The sequence below is a fragment of the Hirundo rustica genome, chromosome 19, assembly GCF_015227805.2.
Source record: "Hirundo rustica isolate bHirRus1 chromosome 19, bHirRus1.pri.v3, whole genome shotgun sequence".
Lineage (NCBI taxonomy): Eukaryota > Metazoa > Chordata > Aves > Passeriformes > Hirundinidae > Hirundo > Hirundo rustica.
In genome coordinates this window covers 2835150-2842437 of record NC_053468.1, presented here as the reverse complement: position 1 = coordinate 2842437, position 7288 = coordinate 2835150, and positions in this window count along the sequence as shown.

Below are 7288 nucleotides of genomic sequence, written 5' to 3'. Positions count from 1 at the left end.
CACCTGCCGCAAAGTCCTTGGTCAAGGACAATCAAAGCTCTGCCTTGAACTTCTCCTTTATCCTGTGGTGGCAACAACAGAGATGAAAGGCTGGACCTGAAGGACAAAGGATTTAATCCAGCACGATAATTTTATGTTCCTGTCTCAGTAAGTGAGAATATTTTACCGTGACTGAGGCTTGAACCAAACTGCTGCTTAGCCCTGACTTCCACGTTCTTCATTTCATTTCTTGCTGTAATCAGGACCTCTTTTGTTCGTGGCTGTAATAAAGAGGAAACCCAGACTTAGGCACCAGCAATATCAGCAGCTCCAGAGTCTAAGCCCAGAGAATGAATGTAACTGAAAGCTCAGCAGCTTTTTGTCCTCTTTTTATTAAGAGAAAACAAATCAAGGAGATTATTAGAGGAGAAGAAAGGTGCTGCACTGCAAAATAGTAATTACTTCAATTATGAGAAGTGTTTGTACACACGCACAGAGATGACCCCTTTTGGCAGAGCACCCGGTAACGTTAGAGCTGAGGAAACTCAGCCAGCAGCTAAATGGAGAATTCAAGTTGTGGGAGTCACTATCCTAAATTTTTTATTTAGTATACACTAAACTGACTTTGCCTTGAAGCGAAATTCAGGGCTGAATCTGAGTCATAAAATCTCAAAAAGAGGGCAAAAAAAAGGCAGTGTTTTTTGCATCATTGTAGGGTTTAGATAAAAATTACATAATAAAATATTAAAGGGAAAAGTATCGAGTTGCCATGCAGCAAACCGGGCTGTGTCAAAATTTAAAAACTGTGAGTCAGGGAGAAGCTCTGAAGCAAGCAGCATGACATAGGGGAAGGGAGGCAGCAGGATCTGTGACTCAGACAAACATTTCAATGCAGGAGACACAGGCAAACAAAAGGATCCTAGCGCATGTGATGTCAGCAAGCGAACGCTCCCGTTTGGGAATAAAGGCTTCCTACGTATTGCAGCGCAGGAGGAGGGGGGGAGCTGGCACCGAGCTCTTGCCTACGTAGCCACGAGGAAAACCATCCATTAGGAATGTTGGAGCAATATTTTCAGGAGCTCTCCTGGTTCCTGGTGATAGCTGCTATCTGAGGGGTTTGGTGATCATGGAAAAATCCATTTCTCTCCGTGCGTTGTGCTGGGATTTAACACCCTCCACACGTCCTTCCGCGTGTGAGCAGAGTAACAGTGTGGCTCCCATATACTATTAATTTCAGCTGACTGGTGGTTTTAATTTTGTTTGTAGTAGAGTAGCATCCAGAAGCCCCAGCTGAGATGCTGATCCTGTTATAACAAGATAAATGGTCTTGGCTGAGTAAACGTTAGAGCTTCCAGTGTTATGGGCATCATTATTCAAATAAAAAAGATGCACAGTTACTGGTTAACAGTGGGAGATGCAAAATGTCCAGAGGAAACATTGGAGACTCTCTATGCTGAGATTTTTACATTTTTTTCTCTCTTTTTTCCCTATTGAAGCTATTATAAAAATCAGCTCTGCAGACCAGAACTGAGAGAAGGATCTGTTGGCGGAGACAAAATTAGATTAAATGAGCCAGATTTCGTTCTCATCTGCTGGAGACAAGGAAGCTGTTCCAGGCTCAGAATTGCAGAGAAAGAAAAAAAAATTGACCGTTGCCTCACCAGTAAATCTTCCATGGCAAGTGGATTTTTTCCCATATGTGCCTGGAATTCTCATGCACGTCACAGCGTCAGTGCCCAACAGCGAGGGGCAGAAGAGGATTTTATTACTGCACAAAAAGTAAGATTCTAGGTAGCCAACCTCATGGCACTGCATCAAAAAGAAAATGGGTTGTTTGATCTGCTGTTTAAGCCCCAGTTTGCTGAAAACCAAGGGCTTTAACTGTCATGCTGAGTTTGAAATTATTCCGTTTTGTGGGGACGATATTTACTTGTGGTGGAGGAACTTATTTTGTCACCACAACAAGAATCCACATCCCACCACAGGCCTTGGCAACAGGCAAACACTGCGGTCACAGGAGAATTCTCAAGCCCTGAGTCCTGCTTTGAAACTCTTTAGTTTGGACAGGGAAAATAACAATTTATTTGTTCCTGATTTGATGTGTTCTGCACCTTTTCCATTATGAAATACTTAGGAACCAGCGAGCCTCTAAGTAGAGTAAATTTAAGAAAACATGGAGAAGAAATAACTTAACTGGAGGTACAAAGGTGTAGCCAAGGTTTAAGGTAGGAAATCAATCTCCTATTGAAGCCAGTCACAAAGTGATTGATTCGTGTGGAAGGGAGATTTCGCCACTAACCGGAGTGCTCAATACAGAGCCGAAAAAATAAATTTAAAATATAACAACCATTTTCCTGTTCCATTTCAGTTACTGTTCCTTTAGTTACTTTACAGGCAGACTAAATTTAGGATCAGATTTATTCTCAGGTATTTAATGAATTAACAGCAAAGGTGTGATCCTCACTGCCTGCTTTTTGAACTCCACCCTTGTCCTGAATAAAAGATAGGAAAGTTGGAAGGGCAAGTCATTGTGCTCCAGCTTCTCCAAAGAGACTGTCTTTACCATGCTCAGGATAATAATTCTTTAGAAAGGCACATTAAGATGGGTTTTACTGTTTTAAGACGTGTTAATTCTAGGTGAAATATCTGTGGTGAGTTTAGAAGCGTGGTTTGATGCTTTCTTATCCTTGAGAGGAACGGAATAAACAGAGCGCTGACACGGCAGGAACACAAATATTACGGAAGGGAAATGGCAGTTTTTTAAGAGGATGGGAAGCGGGGGGTCAGCCTGTGTTCCCGAAGCAGCAGGGCCGTGCTAAGAGCTCCGCAGGGAGCCTGGCTGCAGGGGAATGTGGCGCTGGCAGTGGCCGGGAGCAGCCTGGCCAGCTCTCCTCCTCCTCCGCAGCCCCTCGGCTCCAGGAGCCGGTGCCAGCTGCTCCCTGCTCCGGGCTTCCCCCTGCTGCTCCCCGGGCCGGGCACTCGGTGTCTCGTGGCTCCCGGCCATGCGCTCGTTTGGGATGATTAGGGTCAGGGGAGCTGGCTTCCCTTGGCTGCAGCAAGATGCCTGCATTAATGTTCTCTCCTGAAGAATGAAATCACCGGGAACTGGCCCCTTTCCCAGTACTGAATTTCACCCACAAATGCACCCACTGTTAAACTGTCAGCTCCTGTCTTGCTTCCCACAAGCAAGAAATATTCCTACAACATCCACTATCTATCTATTAGAGAGCCTGAGCTCTACACAATTTGAACTCCATCTATTGAACTAATAAATGGCATTAAAACCAATAGTTCCATCATTACACGAGCAGTAAAAATGTTAGATTATGCGCCAAAAAAATGCATTGAAAAGTCTGTATTTTACTAAATCATCCTTCAAGAATTATAGCTAATACTGCTCTATTTTATTACAAGAATCACTTGCCATTGATTTAAACGGAGACAAAGAAGCATTGGGATATTAAAAAAAATAATAAATCACATTTCGGTTTCAAACAATGAAAAGGGGGAATGTTTAAAATATTTTATATATAGGAAAGTAAAAAAGAAACTCCACAGACCTCAAGAAATGGTTCTAATTGGGTCTGGATGTTTTTCTCAAAGGCCACAAATACACTGTTTGAATACTTGCTCAGTTTCCCTTAGTTTGGAGGTTTAAATTTCTGACACATATCCCTCTAATACTCTTAATTTATTTAGCGTGAACCGCTGCAATTTTAGCAACACGGTTACAACTACACACACTTAGTAATTCTTTTTGTATCATATATGTTACTAAATTAAAATGCTCTGGGCTAAAGAACAAGTTGTCTCCTTAGAAAGAAAATAATGTCTGTGAAGTGCAGAGTGTCAATACGAGATTGTAGCACTTCTTCTTTTTACTAGATAAACTTACTGCTTACTACACTTTTGATAGTAAATGTGTTACACCACATAAATCTATGTCTTTAAAAGCCATTCATTCATTAATTTGTGAAATGAACACAAGTTTCTGTGGCTAAATCATGGGGTTTCAGATTGTTGAAAGAAGTTTGAATGAGCTGCATCAATGGGATTTGAGGGTGACACTAATTCAAAGCACAGCCTTTCCTAAACAGGGGTCTGAATGGAAAGCTGAAAATGGAATTTTCCTTTGGGATGGGACTGGAAATTTCCATGACAGCTGGAAGTGGGATTCAGGCCTGAAATGCCGTGTTTTGCAATGGATGGGGATATTTCAGAATAATCTTTGACTATTAATCTGGAAAAGCTGACTTGACCTCAAAAACTTAAAAAAAAAAAAAAAAAAAAAAAAAAAAAGACGAGAAAGAAAAAGAGAGAATTACTTTGGTGTTTAGGAAGACCCCCCAAAAAATCCTGATTATGGTCAAGAAGCCAGTAAAACTGTGGTGACAGAAGTTGCTCAGCTTTTTAAAGCTGCAGTTGACCAGACTGAAGCTAAGAAAATGAGCTGCAGTTTGATGGATGTTGACTCTGTCAACAAGAATCTCCATGCTGTATTCCTCACAAATTCTTGCTCTCTTTACTCTTAAGCAACTGGAATTATTAAAACTGAATATAGCTGCTAAGATTAATTCAGGTTTACTGTAAAAGCCCTACTTTTTAAAGAAAGAAGCCCTACTTTAAAGAGGCATTTACCATTGGATTTTTGCCATTAAACTCATTTGTATGGTATCAGATCATGTATCACAGCTATGTTAAGTATTGTCAAAGCATTCCTCATGACCCTACCTGTCTTCTGTTTGTCAGCCCACAGGAGTCACTTCCAGAGGTTACAAAGAATTAAAAAGCACTCCTTTTTGCCCTCCATACAATTCAGGTCACCTCCCTGAGGCCTGTTCAAACCCTGCTTACTTCTCAACAGCAAATTAGAAAGAGGAAGGCATCATTTCAAGGCTAAAATAAAACAGATTTCTTCCAAAACAATACTGTAAAATGTTCCTTTTTTTAAAAACAAAAAGCAACATGATTGAGCTGAAAAGGATACAAACGCCTGCGTTTCCTTCTCACATCAAGTGCAAGGCTTATTCTCCATAAGATTTCCAATGGGCTCAGAATGTTGTGAATTTTGAGTTTATTCCATCCACCTCCCCTCATCCCATAGGAACCATCCACCCAACGACATCCAGAGCACAGCCAGGCACTCTAAATTTAGCTCCCAGAGTTCCTGAACGCCCCGAACATTTCGTAAGAGCACCGAGCACAGGCTCCGAGGGATCAGCGGGTGCTCCCAGCTCCCTTTCCTGGGCAGCACCGAGGAGCTGGGTGGCTCCTTCTGGGGGAATTGGCCGACCTGGCTCAGGCACACTGCCCACAGCGGCCGTATGCTCCGTGTTCCAGCTTCATGGGAACGGTTTTCCACCTTTCCCTCTCAGAAACAAGTGCTGGCGTGGCTTGGAGCCATCAGCTCTCTGGTTAATGCCAGAGCGAAACAATCCCGGCTTGACCGTAGTGCCAAAAGTTGACAAAAATTGTCCTGAGCGTGGAGTTCTACTCTATTTCATTTTAATTAGTGTCTTCTGCCACGAGACAAATGATGAAAAGCACATGGGGACTGCCAAGATGAATCAAGGACATCTGGTAGCTTTAACATTTCAACATGAAGCAGAGTAGGTATTACTCCCAGATACTCTTCTGTGCTGCTTGAAATAACTAAAAATATATATAAAATTACAAAAAATTTTAGGAAAAGGCTGTCTAAATGCTTTTGAATCTCTTCTTAGATAGTTTTAATTGCTGTTTGCCAAAAAACATGAAGCTGATCTTTCATCTCATTGAATTAGCTGTGACTTCCCTAAGACATTGCAATAATAGGAATTTTTATAATTCAGATCACATTATATGAAGATTATCTGGATTATAGTTTCTTGGAAACTCCAACTGCCTCTGGATTCTGAGTGAAAAACAACTGATCATGAAGTGAAAACTGCTTTGTGATACTTGCATTGATATACATCCTCCCGGGGCTTGTGACTCACTGATGATGCAGAACACACAAACATAAAAAAAAAAATAAATAAAGAACAAAATCCAGCAATGACATCCTCAGCTGCAACTTGGAGCTCTCTGCTCAAAAAAAACTGCAATGGTTTTTACCCTCCAATGTTTCTTACCTTTCAAACCCACCTGGCCTTCCCTAAATAAATGATAAATTGAAAATAAAGAAATGGCATTAAAAATAATATTGCTCAGAGGTAACCTTCCAGGACAAGCGATGGGATTTTCTGTCACTGTTGGCTGTGAAAGACTAAGACTAACTGTGACAATCACATTTTTAACTCTCAGGGCTTTAACATACTCACAAGATTGCAATATGATCAGTCAATGCAGTTGCCGGAAATATTCTAAAATTAGTTTGGCTCTAAATAATTCATCAAACAGAGGGCAGATTTACAGGAGCACCTGACATGCAGAGGTAATTGCTACAATGCAGAGAACAACAGGTTTCAGCAAGATACTGTCCTTGTTACAATACATAAAAATTTGAGGATCTTTTTGCATATGAAGCTTGTGATTTGGCCATTTTTCAAGGTATATCTGACTTTAAGGATATCGTTCCCTCCCATGTGTACAAGCTATTTTAAACGTGTGGCAATTATAGCTGTTCATTATTGGTATTTATGGACCTGATATCTCTGAAAATAGCTTCCCAGCAGCAATGAATAAAACAAGCCAAAATGCCTTTCACAAATGAAAGACATTTATTAGACAGCAAGAGAATTTCACTACAGTTTATCTCCCACTGACAGGTTATCTTTTAAGTTTTGGTTGGTGTAGCATCTTCAGCTTCTCACAAATTCTCCTTTGCCAGAACACGGAAAGAGTAGATACTGTGTAATGTGTAATTTATCATAGGATCGTGAGACGGTTTGGGTTGGAAGGGAGCTTAAAGATCGTCTCTTCCAACACTTTCCACTGAACCTGGGCTTTCAGAGCTCCATCCTTGGACACTTCCAGGCATGGGGCAGCCGCACCTTCTCCGGGCAAACCTCTGCCGGGGCCTCACCACCCTCACAGCGAAGAATTCCTTCCCAACACCTAAACTAAACCTACCCTTTTCCTTTCTCACGGCAAGTTCCCCTCACGCAAACACGCTCCGACGTCCAAACCCTCTCTCCGAGGCTAATCCCGGGCCGCGGCTCGGCGGGACAGCGGCGTCCCCTCAGGGCGGGGTGAGCCCAGGCCGCCCCGCGCTGCCGCCCTCGGAGGCGCCGGCGGCGGCGGCGGAAGCTCCAGGGAAGCCCCGAAGGAGGCAGGGATTAGGTAACAGGCGATGTGCGCTCAGGTTTCCTCCGGGCTCCTGCGAGGA